At 40.5% G+C, this 20,005-nt stretch overlaps 1 long non-coding RNA gene across 1 annotated transcript in view; it reads left to right on the top strand.

Moving 5' to 3' along the window:
- LOC124861843 overlaps nucleotides 1-20,005 on the top strand; it is a 137,307-nt gene that overhangs the window by 96,069 nt on the left and 21,233 nt on the right. The window contains exon 4 of the long non-coding RNA XR_007036767.1: nucleotides 13,650-13,730. This is a non-coding gene — a long non-coding RNA (uncharacterized LOC124861843). The remainder of the gene's footprint in view (nucleotides 1-13,649; nucleotides 13,731-20,005) is intronic.

The following is a 20,005-nucleotide window of genomic DNA, read 5'->3' as shown; positions in this document are numbered from 1 at the left end:
TTTGGGATCACCTTAGGAAAATATGAAATAAAAACATTTAAAGAAGAGGTTTGAAATGATGGATGACTTGACAGTTGTCCAGCAGACAGTCACTGACACCCACCGCAAGAAGGGTAAGCCACATAAAAATCATTGCTAAGAAGAAGGCTATTCACAAAGTGCTGTATTCATGCATATTTATGGAAAGTTAAGTAGAAGGAAAAGGTATGACATGGCAAATAAAGGTCACAATCAATAGGGGTGCGCACATCCTTGAGAGGATTGTGAAGCAAACCCCATTCAGCAGTTTGGCAGAGATTCACAACACGGGGACTGTGACTGGAGTCGGACCCTAAATGGGCCAAAACACAGACGTATCCAGTACATTATCTACAACTGTCCCATTACTTGTGTTAAGCTACTCCTGAACCAGATAGAACATAAGAAGCATCTTACTGGGGCTAAAGAGGAAAAGGACTTAACTGTTGCTCAGTGGTTCAAATTCCTCTTTGTGAGAAGAGTGAAGACAGACAGAATCCACATTACTGGAAGTCCAGTGGGTAGTTTCCACAGTCTGTGATGGTTTGGGATGCCATGTCATCTGCTGGTGTTGGTCCACTGTGTTTTCTGAAGTTCACAGTAAACACAGCTAACTACAGGACATTTTAGAGCTCTTTATGCCTACTTCGGCTGACGAGCTTTATGGGGAGACGGATTTTATTGTCCAGCAGGACTTGATACCTGCCCACACTGCTGAAAGTACAAATATCTTTGGATGCGTTATTACAGTTCCCGATTGAATGGTTTTCCAACTTGCATTTGTACTCCAATTTATATCCACTTGTAAAGTTATTGAAGAATCAGAAATTCATTGCAAAATGCTACTGTGTTATGTTTGCTGTAGAATGTGTTTGCATCTCTGCTGTTAGATATTTTGTCAAACTTGGGACATTTTGGGTCTCTTCTTCACTCTTACTTGCTCTTACTTCATTCTCTCTGCTCTTTCTCCATTACTATTAATATAAACAAGCATCTTTTGCACATACAATAACTGTCTCTGTGGAACAAGTAACTGTGTGACAAAATACACATCCACCTAACAGTTTGCAGTTACAGGAAATAAGCATTGAGTCAAAGGGTTACACCTGAAGAATATTTTTGAATAAAATTGAGGAATTGTTATAGCCCTAAATGTTAAATACGGAAACTTTAATACAAAAACAATTGAACACGTGGATGTATTTCTTAGTAAATATATTTCTAGTGTTTCGGTTTACATAAAATTCACACCAGAAATCGGCAGCAAGCCAAGTAGTCCACACGTACAAAGAAATCATGACAAATTAGTCCACAACATAATTTATGGGTAAAAAGTGGGTGATATGCAGAACCATTCTTCATCTAAACATGATGTGTGCATTGACTTCCACAGAGTTGAGCATTGAAGGGAAGCAGTGAAAATTCTAACTTTTTCTATATAATTTGTCTGCGTTTTACTCATGAGAGTAGCTCCAGTAATGTAGCTGTGAAAATGTTATTTGTCATAATCTCTGTTGCCCTTGCCAAATATAAAGAAATGTTGGGTGGTTTCAAATCTTTACATAATACTAAGGGAATAAAACCTATTTTCAGGGACAAAGGTATGTAAACAGGTCTGAATTTCCATCTGAGGAAAATTCAGCCTTGCAATGGAGCAAGAATGTACGTTATTTATCTGAAAGTTTTGGCTGGAGGGACGGGGACGTTTTTGGAAGGGGTGGTGGGGGGGGGGGGGGGGGCGCTGATGGGAGTCTGGCACTATTGAATTGGGGCTCTGCAGGAGCGGCTTGTTCACAGAAAGTTTCTCTGTGGCTCTTTATCTGTGGCCTGGCAGCACTTCAGTGAAAGGCTTATCTTCCTAATGGGCACACAGGAGATGACACAGCACAGCACAACACAACAATGAGGGACTGAGCGCTCACATGAACATAAACTCTTCTCTTTTCTCTCTTTTACCAATTCTTGTTTCTTCCCATCTGCTTCCTCTTTACGTTTTGATTCCTTTTTTGCTGCCACATGACCTTCTGCAACACTATGCTGGCCCTCTTTGGCTATAAGTGTTACGTTAGAGCACTTAATTTTGTTCTTAAGACCTCAAAATGATGAGGGATGTCACTCCAGACTGAATGTCTTTATAGCTGGATCATTCCTGTTGCATTCCCGGTGTGGCCACAAAGAGACACTGCAGCTCACATAGAGGAAAGTAAAATGGGAATGGTTTAAAATATAATCAGGAAAAACAATGGCTGCCAGAAAAAAAGATGAGTCTGGGACAAATTTAAAGTTGAGATGAGGACAAAATATGCAAGAGTAAAAAAATTGTGAGATGGACAAGGAATAAACCTGGCAGGGCCAAAAATAATGAGACACACGAAGGAAATGAGTAGAAGAAGAAGAGTCCAGCCAACATAAACTGTTGTTCTCCGGCCCCATTAATCCCACACATAACTCTATGAGATGGTCTTGCGGTGCTCAGGATGAGTACAAGTCTGAGTGTCCATAAACAGCTTAAAAAGACACAACACAAAACTTGGATTGATGTATTCTAACACATGCTGTTTAGCTGCGTGGCATAAATCGCACCAGGCGAAACTCTTCCCAGAGGAGCACTGTCAGACGTCTGACCCGGGAGGTTTTTAAAGAGCTGGGAACATCTGAATATGAAACCTCATTTCCTTTTCTATGCTTAATTTCTCGGATTGGTTGTTTGAGAAGACAATATGTTGTAAGATGTTTTTCACTGCTTCAGGGTTGACAAGACAGCTGTTTTACAAAGTCCTTATAAAACAACAGAAAAATAACTGTTTACCCCTCAGGGAAGCAAACATGTCAGCTTAGCTCCTTGTCCCTCCTTCTCTGCCACAGTTCCAGTTGTTTTAAACTTTTAAATCACTGCTCTGACTGTAGATGTGGATATGTTTAATTAGGTAACTATTTTCCTTGAGTTTTCTATAGTAATGAAGAGAAGCATACATCTGCCTTACTTAAATGACATGTACTCTTGTCTTTCCCCATTTTGACGAGTGGCTAAGGGAAAACGGGCTATGTGTCCTAACATTACTATAGCTCAGAATGAAATATAGATTACTAATGAAAAGTTTTTTGACACTCTGATTAACTATAACCCAGACAGCTCCTTAAAAGTCATGTGGGTGTCTTTAAACCCAGTAATGCAGAGCACCTTGTGAATATCTTTCCAGTCTTTATATAACTTGTTACAGGTAAACATGTTATTTGTAGTATCATTAACCACCTAACAACTCATATAAATGATGAAATGTATAGCTGTTGATTTTATATTGGGAGAAAATGGCAATTATTCATCTGTTTATTAAAGAGGACACCAAGCATCACTGGCTTTATTTCACCCAAAGTTTTAACCGTTATTATGAATATATTCTTGAAAATAATGTAATGTATCTCAAAAGTACACACACTGCTTCATCTGGTGTAAATAAATGAGACCATAAATCCTTTAAAAAGGTTCCCCCACATCTAATTTAATATTTATCTAATTGAATTTGTCCTGTTCAGTTTAACTGAAAAACAGACAAAATCGTTTGTATAAAAAAATGTAAAAAACAACAAACAAAAACATGTAATGTCCTGGTTGCAGAAGTCTGCATACCCTTAGGAAAAGAACACTTTCATTTAATTTTAGCATTCAGTCCTCTTGGATACATAACTTATATTAGTTATGGTAAATTAATCAGAAAGTACAACTGTACCAAGATTTTTTTGATATTTGCTCATTTGCAGACAGGTTACAAAAGATTAAAAGGATCTTATCATGCAAATGTATCAATGAGTTGGGGAGAAAAAAGGGACAACAGTTCAATTTGTAAAACTTGATGCATTTCTGAAATTGATAGAAAGACGAGACAGAAACTGGTCAGTGAGGCTGCCAAGAGGTTGACAGCAACAGTATTAATTTAGACCATAATTCCAAAAGGTATGTTTAGTAGATGGAAAATGTGTGGCTGGAAATTCTGTCAGTTTTTGCCAAAATTGAATGTCTATGCTAGAAAACTACGGACAAAAAGAAAATACTTTTTTTTTTTTTGCATTAAACTGAATCCAGGCATTCACCAGTGCAGAGGTGCCTGAAGATGATTATAGGCAATTGGAGAAAAATGATAAAAGAATGTTGTAATTTATCTATGAAATGGTTAAACAAAAATGGTTATTAAATTAACTTTAACAAACATGACCATAGAATACATGAGCCATGAAAGAAAGACTAATCAGAGTTCATGCAAAAGTCTTCACCCTTGGTGTGGCCCACAAACATCTCCTATTGAACGCCATTAGAAATATTAGAGCTTGTGTTTCCAAGTCTGAGCAGTGTCTAAACCCAAACAGCAACAACATAAAAAAGGTCAGGGGCTTCCAGTTCTGGTCTATAGCTTTTTCCCAAAACATGTTCTTTCTTGTTCTTGTTTATCTTTGGTTTACCTTGGCTGCAGCTTGAACCATCTGCTGCAAGAGACACTCACAACTCTCATGTTACATGTGACGTTAACAAGATGCTTGTGTGACGCTGGCGAAGCAAAATCTCTTAAACTCTGTCTGGAAGTGGTGTGATTGGTGGACCTTTTGACTCTTCTCTTGGGGGAAGTTTTCTCTTCAATTGAACTGAATGAGGCTGAGATGAAGCACGTGGAATAATAACCACACAATCACATATCATCCATATGATAACACATCAAATCTATCAGAGTTAAAGAATACTAGAACTGGCCTAAACATTTCCTAATTTGGTCATTTGGTTAAAGCTTCACAGCAATAAGTTTTTGTTTTTTGCCTGGGATTTGAAATGTTGGCACATACCTCATATTTCCCCTCCCGCAATCTGTTATTATTAAGCCCCTGTCTCTATGGAAGGAAATAGAGGTGTTTTCACTGCCAGAGCAGACTACTCTGTGTTAGATGGGAATGACAGCAAATCTAGTGGATGTTTGGTGGTGGAGACAGGTCTTTGCAATAAGCTGTTTTGATCCAATATGTCTTATACTAAGGGAAAGAGTGGCAAAACACAACAATTTACTGCCTCACAGCTATTTAAGATCTCAGAACAGAGAGACAAGTAGTAAAGAACAACCTGTGCTATTTAGTGTACCAATGCAACAAACCTCACTGACAACAGAAACTGACTTTAGCCTCATTCTAACATTAAAGGTAGAATATATAAAAGCTTTGAACTTTTATACATTTCTTGTTGCTAGTGTATCGTATGAAATAATTAGTGCAGTATTGTGACACTTTATATGTAATATGTAGGGAAGTAAGGTTAGGGAAAGGAAACCTGGATCACTCTCTCCTCTTGGTCTTTTTTTCCTGTCTACATGACAATGGATATTTTCAAAAGGTTACACACTGGAAGCCATTTTCAAATTGTGCCGTTTAGGCTAGAATTAAATGATATTAGAACCTGGTAAATGTATAAGCCTGGAATTGAAAGAGGTTGTAAATGTATTTTTCGAAAACAGAAAAATGTGTCCTTATATCATTAATACTTGAAATGAGTGCCTTTTGTCTTTAGTTTTAATGCATCATGTGTTGTGTCTCTAACCTCATCGTCATTGGATTATCTGATGTGCTCCAAATTCCCCTGTAGGTCTTTTTCCTTGTCAAAGCTGTGGTCCTGCAGTGTTTCTTGTTTAGCCTTTTATCTCCCTTCTCTCTCGCCCCACTATTGTGTCCCAAATCTTAACTGCTTTATCTAATCTGCTCTTTTCGTATCTCTATCTGCCTATCCCCCACAGGACCCTTAGGTTATTATTCTGATGTGCTTGATCTTGAAGGTCTTTCATCCCCTTACAAAGATATGCATGAAGAGGCTGAAAGCTAGGAAAACAAGCTGGGAGCACTCCTGATTTGTGTCCCCTTGAGTTAGCTTTAGACTGCAGGGGCATTATCTGTCTTTGTTCATGTTGAGTTCACTGTGTCATTTTTGCCATAAATGGTAAACATGCTGTAAAAGTGCTCCTTGTGGTTCTTCAGTTGTGCAATTCCCCATGTAGCTCCACTCAGTGATTCTGACCATTTCATTTACTTACTAGCAGCTTAAAGTTTACATTATCACATCACGCTTTACATTATACACCATATTTAGCCTTGCAGGCGCTGTTAAATGATTGAATTAATGCAATAGGGACCTTCAAACCACTTCTGTTGAGATTTGCCTTCTTTTGATACATACGTAAACATGTAATTTTCTTTTTAAAATGAACAAAGAGTGGCATTTTTTATTCAGTAAAATTGCATTCGTGATTAATAATAGTAAAGCAAACACTGTCTTCTAGACAGTTAAATCAGCAGAGGTCGACCTTAAGTGGTACTGCATGTAGTTCTTCATTTGTACCTGTTGGTGTCAGTGTTGCACTGTAGTAAATTCCTCACTAGACGTGTTGTGGAGCACAGAGGAGGATCTTGTTTTTAAGGTGGCTCCATAGAGTTATGAAATGTGTGTTAGATATCTCCCACTGATACCCTTGCAGAGAGATTTCAAAGTTTGCTTTGATGAGTAGCAGATCTGTAATTTGCAGGTGCATCTGTTTTTAAATACTTTGTGTAAATACATGTCCTCTCAAAGCTGCAGCACCACCAGTGCTGGCTGTGTCTTTGTGCGGCGTGGCGGTGGCTGACACAGAGAAAGCAGCTTACAGATCCTGGTCCCAGCTTGGTCCTGGCCGGGCAGCGAGTGCCTGGGGGGCCTCCCGGATTGCCACCAGCAGGGCTTTATCGCTCCTGAGGATTACTGTGATTTCATCAGGGCATGGGGCTGCTTGCAGCAACACAAACATGCAAACCATACAAGCATAGAATGCACATACGGTTTATAGAGCTTGCAGGTACTGAATTGCACCTCTATTTTCTTTGTTAAGAAGCAATTCAAATGTTGTTTGATGTTAGGAGGCTACAGATACGATATGCAATGCCACCTTTGTGCAAAGGCCTTTGCATATTGAGTTACAGTGGCTTGGAAAAGTGTTGGGAATTACATTTTTCAGATTACAAGCTAACCCTTCAATGTATTTTTATTAATCAGGCACTCCAGAAATATGTCCTTTATGAAAGAGTGGCAAGAAGAAAGTCGGTGTTAACAGAAAGCCACGGGCGTCCTGTTTAGCTATCACAAGCTGTGTAAGGAGCAAAGCAAACCTGAGGAAGAAGGTGCTCTAAACTTTTTGCACACATAACGCAATGTGCAACTAAAATGTATTACTGCAATGAAAACAACATTGGCATCAAAAGACTTCAGACTGGGGAAGAGTTTCATGTTCCAGCAACTAACATACAGCCAGAGCTACAATAGAGTGGTTTAGATCACAGCATATCCATAAAAGGGCCCAGTCAGTCACAACTGTCGAAACCTAAATCCAAGTTGAGAATCTGTGACAAGACATGTAAACTGATGTTCACAGACATTTCATCCAAGCTGACTGAGCTTTAGCCATTTTGCAAAGCAGAATAGACAGACATTTCAGTCTCTACATGTGCAAAGTTGATGGAGACACACTCCAAAAGACTTGCAGCTATAGCTGCAGCTAAAAGAGGCTGTACTCAGGGGGCCTAATACAAGAGGCATGCCACATCTTTCAGTTGTTTTGTAGGAAAACAAATGGTCTCCTTTTCTTTCTACTTTTATCACGTTTTTACATAACTGTAATTGAAGTATATTAGTGAAAAAATAGCGTGCCAGTTTGAAAGGTTGCTGGAGGGGGGCTCTGTGTGTTCTAAGACAAGCCAAACAGCAACATTTACTATGGTCTTTTCTGGATGTTAGGATTCTTGTCTGTGATTGTAAGGTCATATTGAAGATGTGTGTTTTCTTTGAATGTTTTGTATCTTAAAGGGATGATAAAAGCTTGTGATCTCATAATATTAAAACGACACAATATTTCTTGTTGAAAGAACTCTGTCTCATGTCGGGTGATCTTTCTAATGTCTGCATGTATATATTGTCTGGTAAAGTGTAAGCTAACATAAGCCCCAGATATGAAGGTGAGTCTTTTAACCTTAACACACTGTTGTGTTTGTGTTTAAGCTTTGTATTTTGAAGGAAGAAAGGAAGTAGATTTTGATTTGCCAAAGAAAAACCCTTCATCACTTTTAAATTGGGTACTCAGTACAAAAACTATTGGCAGCTGGCTGTTAGCCACTGACAACAATAAAGTTAGCATCTGCTTGATAGCTCATCCTCAGCGCAAAACTAAAGAGCTGTTTTACAGTTTTAAAGAAAAATATGGAGGGCATTTGATAATCTAAAACCATAGTTTTAGTTTTGCATGTGAAACTCCAACATGGGAGCATTTTCACTGCTTCAAATGCATCAAAACTACAATGATATGGTTTTTCAAACCTTGAATGCAATATTCTACACTGATTACAGATCCTTCAAAACACAGTTTACTATATTAATGAAAACAAGAAAATTGGCTTAAATCTCATCTGGATCTTAAGAGCATAAAGTAGTCCGATCTTGCATAATGAGCTGGATGGATCATTACAACTCAAACTGACTACTTTGACTTGAGTTGCACTTAAGTTGCAAAACCAAAGACTTCAGCTTGACTTACACTCATGCTCTGAAGACCTGGTACTCGACTTGGACACGAGATCTGGAACTCCGTTCTTATGAACAATCCTCATCTTCTAGTGTTGAAGGGTACGTTTGATTTATTCACCAGGGACGTGCCATGAGCTACTAATGCTTCATAACAACTCGGTCCTGTTTGTTGTAGAGTCATAATAATAACCACACAGATGTTGGTCAAACAGAACTATTTTAAAAGATTTTTGATTGTTTTAAAGCAAAATAAGCCCAACTTATCCAGACTAGACCAGAGCACCGTTAGGATCCGTCCTCCTAGCCAAATCACTGAAATGTCTTGTCCCACCTCAGTTTCACATATTACAGAAATAGAACCCATGCAGATTGGGCGGACTCGGCTTTCCCCGGAGGAACGATTGAGACGCCACCAGACTAATCAATGTTTCTACTGTGGCTCATCTGATCATCTCCTGGCTGACTGCTCTATTCGTCCCATGGGACCAAAAGGCCAGGTCCGTCAGTAAGTAAGGGGAGACTGACGGACCGTCCACTTACCCCTAGACTCTGCTTACCTGCCACAATAATTTCACACCGCCCTTTTCAGAACCTATCTGCCCTTATTGACTCTGGTAGTGATCAGAACCTTATTGATCAGAGGTTAGTTAATGAAGCACAAATCGAGACTGAACCACTTCCTGCACCCCAGTTAGTGTCCTCATTAGACGGACAAAATTTACCACGAATCACTCATTCGAATCACTCATTCCTTTCTGGAAATCATAGGGAGGAGATTTCTTTTTTTATGTTTCCCATTGCCTTAAATTCCGTTGTTTTAGGTTTTCCTTGGCTCAAAAAACACAATCCTCACATTAACTGGGCGGAAAACCGAATTGAATTCTGATCCACTAACTGTCATTCCTCTTGCCTACAGTCAGCAGTCGCCTCACTCCCCTCTGATTCAGCTCCTGCAGTAAATGAGATTTCCAATCTTTCAAACGTCCCTCCTGAGTACCATGATCTGAGGTTAGTGTTTAGCAAATCTAAGGCTTTATCATTGCCTCCACATCGACCATATGACTGTGCTATGGCATTCATGAGACACTTAGCTTGGACACTGGAGGAAAAAATAACATGAACATCTCTGTTACACCCACTGTATAGTTGATATGAATCATAAAGAGAAGGTTTTATGTCCCACAGTCCAACCTGCTTGCATACAGACAAATAATGCACTCTCTGCCACCTGTAATCTTTATTTAAGCAAGATTTCTGTCTCCGACTGCTTTGTGTCTGAACTTGTCTGCCTTTCATTCTCTCCTTGACAAACGTTGACCCTATCAATGTTTTCCTGCTGGTGTTGTCATCAAGACATGGCCTGAGGTGATTGCTTGCAGCCAACCGTCAAAACGAAACAGCCCGACTGGACGGCTGAATCTGCCTTAACTCTTTTGATGCTTCACCTTTATTTCTCAAACAGTTGGAGCAGCCATGTGGCAGAAAGAAATAATGCTGTATACCCTGAGGGCTTGGTGTGTCTGTGCCTGTATCTATCGTAGTCTTTGTGTGTGAATATCTGTCTAGGTTTATGGATGAGGGTGCCTATGTGTTTGCCCGTCTGTGTGCTCTGGTCTGTCTGTTTTTATAGTCCTTTATGTGCCCGCATCAGTGTATGAGACTGCACGTGTGTCTGCGTATTTATGTCTATGTCTGTGTTTGTGTCTGTGTGTCTATGTGTGTGTCTCAGTGTGTTTGTGGGTTTGGCTACCAAGTGTGACCATGCTTGGCGCTGTGCAGCACTCTATGTGTTGGTCAGCCAAACTGAGTGTCATCACTCAGTTTGGCTGAGTTATACTGTGAAATGGGATAATTCAAAATGAACCATTTGATATTTGTTTGTTTAATTCGGTGTCCATTTATCTGGGGGAGAAAACGGATTAATATCAAATTAATCAGAAACAAATTCTGCTTATTCACCATATTTTCATATATAAAATCCTTTGAAAATACAACAAATTCAATTTGGTAACAGTACAAACTAGGGATTAAAGTGAACAAAAACATCTCTCAGTTTAATTAGGTTATAGATTACTCCGTATTTGGCTCCATCCATCTTCAAACAAACTCCTAAAAATTACAGTAAAGGGAGCAGAACCTGAATGCATGCCATGATTCTCAGATTAGTTTTTTTTTTCAAATGATTTAAAACCCAGGAACCTTCTCCTTCAAGTTTATAGCTTTTCACTTCTTTGTGTAGATGAAGCATTAAGAATCCCTATAAAATACATTAAAGGTAAAATAATAAAATGTTATGTTAACATAATAACAGCTGACTAAATTCAACTTTCATTGATGCTGTTGCAAGGTGCTGCATATGCTTGAATTTTGTCGTTGTCGTCTTACTCTTTACCCAAGTTGCAGAGGCAGCAGACTTAGTAGAGATGCCAGAGATTTCCCTCTCCCCGGACACCACCTCCAGCTCCTTTTCGGGGGGAGCCCAAGGCAATCCCAGGCCAGCCGAGAGACATAGTCCCTCCAGTCGAATACCTTCTCCAGGTCCACAAAACACTTGTGGACTCGTTGGGCAAACTCCCATGAAGCCTCGAGCACCGTTTTGAGAGTGTAGAGCTGGGCCAGTGTTCCACGGCCGGTAAAAGAACCACACTGATCCTTCTGAAGCTGAGGTTCAACTATAGGCCGGATTCTCCTCTGGCATACCCGGTCCAACCACTGTCGAGGAGCTGGGTTCCAGAGCCCAGCCTGGCTGACATCTCTCAACCTCTCGCACAAGCTCTGGCTACCGCCCCACCCCCCCCCGGGTCAACGCGGTCTCCATCTTTGTCCGCTGCCCGATTCTATTTGCACAAGTCCCTCCTGCACGTGGTGGGCCCACTGGGGGATGGCCTTGCATCCCTCATTCGGGCTTGGCCGGGCCAGGTCACGCGAAGAGTAACCCAGACACCAGGCGCTCACCGATGAGTCTGGACCGCAGGCCTGGCCCAGGGTGTGCCATGGGAGACCCTACCAGGGACATTTAAGCCCCTGACAATGTAGCCACTAGGATCATTCAAGCACCTAAACCCCTCCACCATGTTAAGGTTAAAGTTCAAGGCCGGGTGCTTGACTTTTGCTCCAGCCAATGATTCTGTAGGGCAACATTAATATGTTGCTCAAACAAAGGTTTAATGAGCTTAAGAAAGCTATTGTAATGATCCATCAATGCATTACCTAAAATAGCTTTATCACTTGGTAATAATGATACATCCGACTGGACATACAGCTGCAGTCTTAAAAAAAACTTGTGGGTTGTGTTGAAAATGTAATTCCTAGTGTTTCAGCTGCTCTCTGCATAGCTCTCATTTTGGCAAACTAAGAGCTGCAACAGCCAGTATAGTCTCTTTCACCATTACATCATTGCAATGGATGACAAACACCTTCTTTGGTAAACTCCAGACTCATGAAATCAACAAAACATTGTGCATAGACTACAGTGGTGCTCTGCATGCCACGGACATGTGAAAAGTCAAGAACATAGACCAAGAAAAGTTATTGGGAGTTACGTTTAGTCTGAGATTGAACAAAGACAGCATCCCTTATTTCAATAGTTGATCCCAAAATTATGAAATCAGAGCAGCGAAGTGGATTTATTAGCTGTCAAATGCTATAGCAAGAGTAACATCACCAATCTAAACATTCATTCATTCATCTTCTATTCTGCTTATTCCATAGTGGGTCATGGGGGAGCTAGTGTCTATCTCCAGCAATCTACGGGCGAGAGGCAGGGTACACCCTAGACAGGTTGCCAATCCATTGCAGGACAACACAGAGACATACAGGACAAACAACCATGCACACACTCATTCACACCTAAGGGCAATTTAGAGAGACCAATTAACCTAACAGTCATGTTTTTGGACTGCAGAAGGAAGCCGGAGTACCAAATGCGCCACCGTGCATCCACTGTGCAGCCATCTCCAATTTACAACTGTGTCATCTCAAAGCACTTTACAAGATAAACAGATTCTGTTTATATACAGAAATATAAAGTCAGGTCAATGACTTATAAAAAAGCAGCAAAACCAGCATTTTAAGGCTTTAAACTGTTAAGCCCAGCTTAAACTATTAAAACGCTGCCCTGGTTTCCTCGTGGTTGTGTCTCTCAGAGTCTTAAAACAACCCATTATAACAGTTTTACTTATGGTTAAGATGTCTAGTCACCTACATTCTAGCCTGTTAAGCCCGGCCGAAAACAATGACGTTCATCTTTCGCTGTTTCTAAAAGTAGGTCAAACGCCGAATTTTCTTTTTCTAAACCCCTTGCAAAATGAGTCTTTAATGTTTCTAAAACAAGTTGTCAACTTAGTTTTTGACAAATACGTTCGGTTTTGCAGCAATATAAAAACACAAGATGCCCTGTAAAGATCCACCGGAAGTTGCTGACTAAACCGGAAAAACGCTACAGTAAACACACATGTTGTTGCCACACCCCCCACGGCTAGTATCATGGAAAACTGCAGATTCTCCCCTTTCCAACCTGTTGCCCTGGGACTAATAATAATTTATTACAAAATAATGAATTCTGAGACAATTTATTATCCTGTAACCGCAAAACTTTGCAAAATCTACATCCCCATCCCCGCATGCAGAACAAAGGGAAAACATTTACCTGAATGTGGAATTGGTTCAAGGAGTGTTATGAAGCTGTTACATCATTGATACTTTACCAAGACCACTTTACTGTTACAGCGTTACAGACCTGGTTTTTATGTTATTTAGTTATTTTTGCAGTACAGTAAGAAATAATTTATCATCTTGTAATCAGAAACTTTGCAACAACACTACACCCCCACCCCTGTGTGCAGAACAAAGGGAAAACATTTACCTGAATGTGGAATTGGTTCAAGGAGTGTTATGAAGCTGTTACATCATTGATACTTTACCAAGACCACTTCACTGTTACATCATTACAGACTTTTTTTTTTAACTTTGTTTAGTTATTTTTGCAGTACAATAATAAATAAATAATTTAATATCTTGTAATTAGAAAAAGAACAACCCTATTTCTTTATTTTTACAGCCAGGAGCAAGCAGGACCGTCTGAAACTCAAAGGACCCAGCCTCCCACCACTTCGCTTGAGCCTTTATCTTCTTCTTTGAGGTGAGACGTCTATTCTGCACACCATTGTAGTTACAAAATAAGCCTGATGTGTCATTACAGTGTTAGGGTTAGGGTTTTCAACATTTGTTTGCACAGTTTTTTATACATAACTGCTTTTGGCACATTTGTTGACATTGTTTTCCATTGAAAATTCTTGTTTTCAATAAAATCCAATTATTTGGAGATAAAACTATACAATTCAACTTGTTTTTTATTCATTATATTGATATTAGGCTGTGCAAAATGATATATTTTGATGATACACAGGGTAAATGTCATGACCAAATGGCTATGTCATATGCAAAATGACTCCTACAATGGTAATCAGTGCTTTTATTTGACCAGATTCCCTTTTAAGAGGTGAAAAAAAACCTTCGGCACAGTTTTGGCACATTTGGCTAAATTGTGCCGAAATCCCAGCTCTGCCTGCCACATTGCCCACTAAAACCTTTTTGGAACATAAATGCTTCAACTGATTCAGTCCAAATTTGCTGCAGTTATAGCCAAGATGTTGATTAATACAACCTGGGGGTCCTCCTAGGATTTCCAAAGGATTTTCATGGTGTTTTACAATATTTATTTAGAAAAAAATTAAGGCGAGGGCCAAAAAATAGAACATTTTCTGTGTTTAATCATGAATAAATCAGACATAGTAACAGTTGTAACAGTGGTTCCACTGGAAATATATTCATTTATGTCTTACCTTTACACAGGTACCAAACATTTGCATGTAGTCCTTGTAGTTGTGGAGCTATACTTGATTCATTTAAGGTATGTAATTTCAGGCGAAAAATGCTCTAAAATCCCTTAGGGCTTAACAGGTTAAGAAGCTGTGATGTTTATTGTGTCTGTACGAATTTCATGTGATTAGTATTTATGCGAGTGTGAGTGTAGAAATATAAGGTATTTCCACTAATTCATATAGAAACATGACTGCTTTGTAATCATTGTTTCTTGAGATTTCCCGCTTTATCCTTTGTAATTGGATCTCATCCTGCTTAATAAGTATTTGCAGTGTTTGCATTTTTGACTTGCACATCCTTAAGCGCTGCAGTGGAGACAGTCAGATCTTCCTCATGGCATCATGGTGTATGTAGGTATTTACCATGACTTTATAGGAAATTTGTTTGGTGAATTAAGTTTGAATTCTTTTCATTCAAGATATAAGATGTTGAGAGGTTAGTTATGCAGCTTATCCAAAGATAATAGTATCTTGGGAATAAAAATCTTTTTTTTTTCTAATTTCAGATGTTTTTCCAACTCTAATGTGACAACCAGTACAAATTAACCGATAAACAAACTGAAATCTTAAAGAACTAAAATATGGTGGTTGAATAAGTGTGCACATCTTTAAACAACAACACTGTTAAAGCACCTTCTGATTTTATTACAGCACTAATGCTTTTTAGATAGGAGTCTAGCAGCAAGGCAAATCCAAATCCATTTTATTTATAAAGCACATTTTAAAAAAATTGTTTAACTACAGTGTTGTACAGTTCTAAATTGGGTTAAAACAAGACATAAATCATAATAAAATAGAACAAAAAACATATTGCAAAGACTGAAATGGCTGTAATAAAAACAGAAATAAACAAACTTACACTGTGTCAAAAGCAGCAAGAGAAGAAACCTGTCTAATAATTGATGGCAACTTGTTCCATAATTTTGGAGCCTAATCTCCTCTGAGCTTCAAACTAGTTTTTAGTACAACCAACAGCAGGGCAAGTGGTGAAACATAAGGCAACGTTTTGACCACACTGGATTTAGTTTGGCGAGCTCGCATAACTGACATAAACTTTCTGCTCACTGCTGGCCTGTTTTTTGGACTTGAAACCTGAATCCAGGGTTACACCAAGATTTGTAACCTGACTTGGCAATATTTGTACGGGTGCCTGTGGCTCTTGATATCAGGATGGACGACATCCTAATCTTCTCAAAAAACCTCCAAAAACATAAGACACATGTCCGCCTTGTTCTTCAACGTCTCTTAGAAAACTGACTGTGTTAAAGCCGAAAAGTGTGGCTTTCACCTCTCATCGGTTCTGGGTTACATTTTTGAGGGCGGACATGTCCAAACTGAACCAGAAAGGATCAAGGCTGTACAGGACTGGTCCGTTGCTGAGACTCGTAAGCAGCTACGGCGCTTCCTGGGGTTCGCAAATGTTTATGGGAGGTTCATTAAAAATTACAGTCAGGTTGCTGCTCCTTTGACCTCGCTCACTTCTACCAAGACTACCTACTCCTGGTCTCCTGAAGCTCAGTCAGCCTTCCACAAACTTAAGAACTGGTTCTCTTCCACCCCTATTTTGGTCCAGCCGCAACCTGACAAACAGTTCATTCTAGAGGTTGACGCCTCAGAGTCTGGCGTTGGAGCTGTCCTCTCTCAACGCTCCGATTCTGATCATAATCTTCATCCTTGTGCCTTTTCCTCCCATCGTTTGACACCCATCAAACGAAACTATGATGTGGGGGATCGAGAGTTATTAGCCATAAAACTAGCTTCTGAAGAGTGGCGTCACCTACTGGAGGGGGCAGTGATTCTTGTGCAAGTATTCACTGACCATAAAAATCTTTCATACCTACAGTCCGCCAAACGCCTCAACCCTCGACAGTCTAGATGGTCCCTATTCTTTTCTCGCTTCCACTTCAATATCACCTGTTGTCCTGGGACTAAAAACCTCAAATCAGACTCCTTGTCTCAGCAATTTGCTCCCCAGGACAAGGAGCCCCTGAACCCATCCTGTCTCCTCACCGCACCATTGGAGCCCTTGTCAGGGAGATCGAAAAATTGGTCGACCGGGCCCTCCTGTCCGAGCCTGACCCAGGTACCGGTCCTACCAATTGCACCTACGTCTCTTGAGCAGTCCATTCCAAGGTCATTCACTGGTTCCACACAGCAACATTCACCTGTCATCCTGGAATAAGCCACACCATTACCCTCATCACCCGAAGGTTCTGGTGGCCATCTTTACATTGGGACATCCGAAGTTATGTCCTTTCTTGTCCCACTTGTTCCAAAAACGATTCCAGCAACCAACCTCCAGCCAGCCTCCTTCAGCCTCTCTCCATCCCTAAGAGGCCTTGGTCCCACATATCTCTAGACTTTGTGACGGGCTTACCCAAGTCAAAAGGTATGACCACCATCCTTACAATTGTTGACAGGTTTTCTAAAGCATGCCATCTCATCGCCCTCAGGAAACTGCCTACGGCTCTCCAGACCTCCCAGCTTCTGGTGAAGCACGTTTTCCACCTCCATAGCATTCTCCAGGACATTGTCTTGGACCGTGGGCTTCAATTTACCACTCAGGTATGGAAACAATTCTGCTCCTGCCTTAACGCTACTGTTGGTCTTTCCTCAGGATTCCATCCTCAATCTAACGGACAATCAGAGAGGATGAACCAAGAACTTGAGGCTGTCCTGAGATGTGTAACTTCCTCAGCTCCAGTAGATTGGAGTACGGACCTGCTTTGCATGGAGTATGCCCATAACTCCCACGTATCTGCTGCAACCGTGTGTTTGAAGCCTCTCTGGGTTACCAGCCTCCTTTGTTCCCTGCTGACGAGAGAGACATTTCTGTGAAGTCCGTGCAACACTACATCCAGTGGTGTAAGCTCCTGTGGCAACTCACCACCTTTGCCCTCCAGCCCTCGGTGGAGAATAACCACCGGATTGCGGATCGTAGAACTGTCCCTGCCCCTTCTTACACCCTGGACAGAAGTATGGCTTTCTTCCCGCAATATTCCTTTAAAATCCATGTCCAATAAGCTCTCTCCCAGATAAATCGGCCCTTACGTCATTGAGTCCATCATCAGTCCAACTGCTGTCCGCCTCTGACTACCCCAACATCTCCGCATCCACCCCACATTCCATGTCTCCCAACTCAAGCCCGTCAGGTCAAGCAATCTGACCCTCCACCCACCCGGGATGTCGATGGGGATCCCATCTACACGGTCCGGCGGATCCTTGACTCTCGCCGGTGGGGTTCGGGATGGCAGTACTTGGTCGACTGGGAGGGGTACGGGCCCGAGGACCGCTCGTGGATTCCCTGGTCCTTCATCATCGACCAGTCCCTCATCCGGGCCTCCCGTGCAGATTCTTCTTCTGCTGGACCGCCTGGTGGCAGTCATTGAGGGGGGGGGTATGTCAGGTTTCAGGCTGTGCAGTCTTGTTTTGCTGCTCTCTTCTCCAAGCAGGTTCATATGGAGGGTGGACTGTGCAGCTGCGCTTTCTCACACCTGGTGTGCAATCAGGCTCATCTTGAAGCTTAAAAGGAGGAGGCTGCAGATCAGTCAACGGCTGAGTGTCAACCTTAGTCGTACCTCCAGTCCTCCGTGCCTAGTTGTTTCCTGATTTTTGAAAAAGATCTCTAACTTGAATTCTGTCATAGGTCACATAAAAGCTGAAACAATGTTTTAGGAATTTTTAATTCAAGCAGGGGTGTCCATACTGTTTATATCCGATGTAGTACGATCTCCTTGTTGCATTTCAGGGTTCAGGAACATTCATTTATGGCCTAAAGTAAAATGAATTTGTGTGTCTAGTCAGGATGATTTTAACTACTCTGACCTTTTAAATGGTTATCTGGGATGTGAACAGATCCAGTGAATGAAAAACCTCTAGTTCTTTGCTATAGTTGAATCAGAACTTCGTTTCAAGTTGCAGGAGTTTTAACATGCCTGATAACCAAACAGCTTTTAAAATATTATCCTTATCCTATCAATTAGCATTGCCCCCACAAGTGAAGACTCAGTCAGTACTATATAATTTAAGGCTGTAATTTGCTCTTTTTATTGGTTGTTGCATATAACATTATTTATTTTCCTATTCGTTTATTTCCCACCTTGATGCTTTATCTTCTTCCATATTCATTCCATCTGTCTATGACTTGTCCATGAGAGACAAAAGTCTCATTGTTACTGAGCTTCATAGGTGTTTGTTGGACCACACAGGTCTGCAGAGCAGACGAAAATGAGTTCAGCACATCTTCTTTACCCCTCTACATTGCCATATTATCACAACAGCAATCACCAGACTCTGACAGCTTGTCATCTCACAGCTTAGACAGAGGAAATACCTCAGGGACTTACATATCCTTTATAGTGAGGACACGTGCCCGTGTACGTCTAACAGAGACAATCGGGCCGTTTGTTACCTGTCTCTTCCTGGCGGTTGTGCAAAGAAAGGGTGTGGGATAACACATCCACACAAGCTTCATTGTGAATTGTTTTCACACCTATGAATCCACGGCTCATTTCACACACAACTCGTGAAGTGAGCATGAAATCCAAAACTAATGAACAGAGGAATGATTTGTTTCTGGCATTCTGTCACTTTTACACAAGCAGTGGTTTCCTCAGGGCAAAGGCTTGGAAAAGATGTTCATTGCGTAGAAGAACTGAAGAATGGATGCAATCCTTGGGTGCACTTGCTGTTTAACTACAGTGCTGTGAAAAAGTGTTTGTCCCAAATCTTCTCTGTTTTCCTCTGTTTTTGCTTTTTTTGTCATGTCAAAGAAATTTAAAATCAGACAAAGATCAGCTGAGTGGAAGCAAAACACAGTTTTTCAAATGATGGTTGCATCTTTTAAGGGAAAAAAGCTATCCAAACCAGTCTGGCCATATGAGAAAATGTAATTACCCCCTAAATTTAATAACTGGTTGTTGGTGGCACTAACTGCCTTCTAGTGTCTGTGATTGCTGAAAAAGGGTCTTTTACATCTCTGTGGTTACGTCCACTAAATAGACGACTATTTAGTGTGATGAGAAGAAATCCTCCCAAGCTGTGTTTACTGCTTCAGAGCTCATCCATGTTTCCTGCATAGATAACCTCTGTGGCAAAGGTGCTCCCACCATCTTTTTTCTGCATTGCCAAGAAAGAGCAACACATCCATTAAAAATATTGAAGATGTAATTCTGTGATTAATGTGAGACATTTTTACATACTACATCATCATTCATAAAGGGTTGTGTATTCTTGTTTTTGTGGACATGTCACAAAAGGCTCTTTTTGTCTCAGAAAACTGCATTTTGAAATTACTTGTGCAATTTGAAAAAGGGATGGGAAGTCCAATTCTGATTTATTTATGCTTAATTCTACAAGATTTTTAGGTTTAAAGCACTAAAATATGATGATGACACCCTTTAAAATCTACTTAAATAAATTGTTGCACCTATTTTATTGGATAAATTCTAATGGTATTTTTAATAAAATCACAGAGGCTGGATGTTGAGTTTCTAAAGACTGTGTGCACACCTCATGAAATATTCCTTTATGC

The sequence above is a fragment of the Girardinichthys multiradiatus genome, chromosome 24 (assembly GCF_021462225.1).
Source record: "Girardinichthys multiradiatus isolate DD_20200921_A chromosome 24, DD_fGirMul_XY1, whole genome shotgun sequence".
NCBI lineage: Eukaryota > Metazoa > Chordata > Actinopteri > Cyprinodontiformes > Goodeidae > Girardinichthys > Girardinichthys multiradiatus.
Note: the sequence above shows the minus strand (reverse complement) of the source record. Positions and strands in the feature narration are given on the sequence as shown.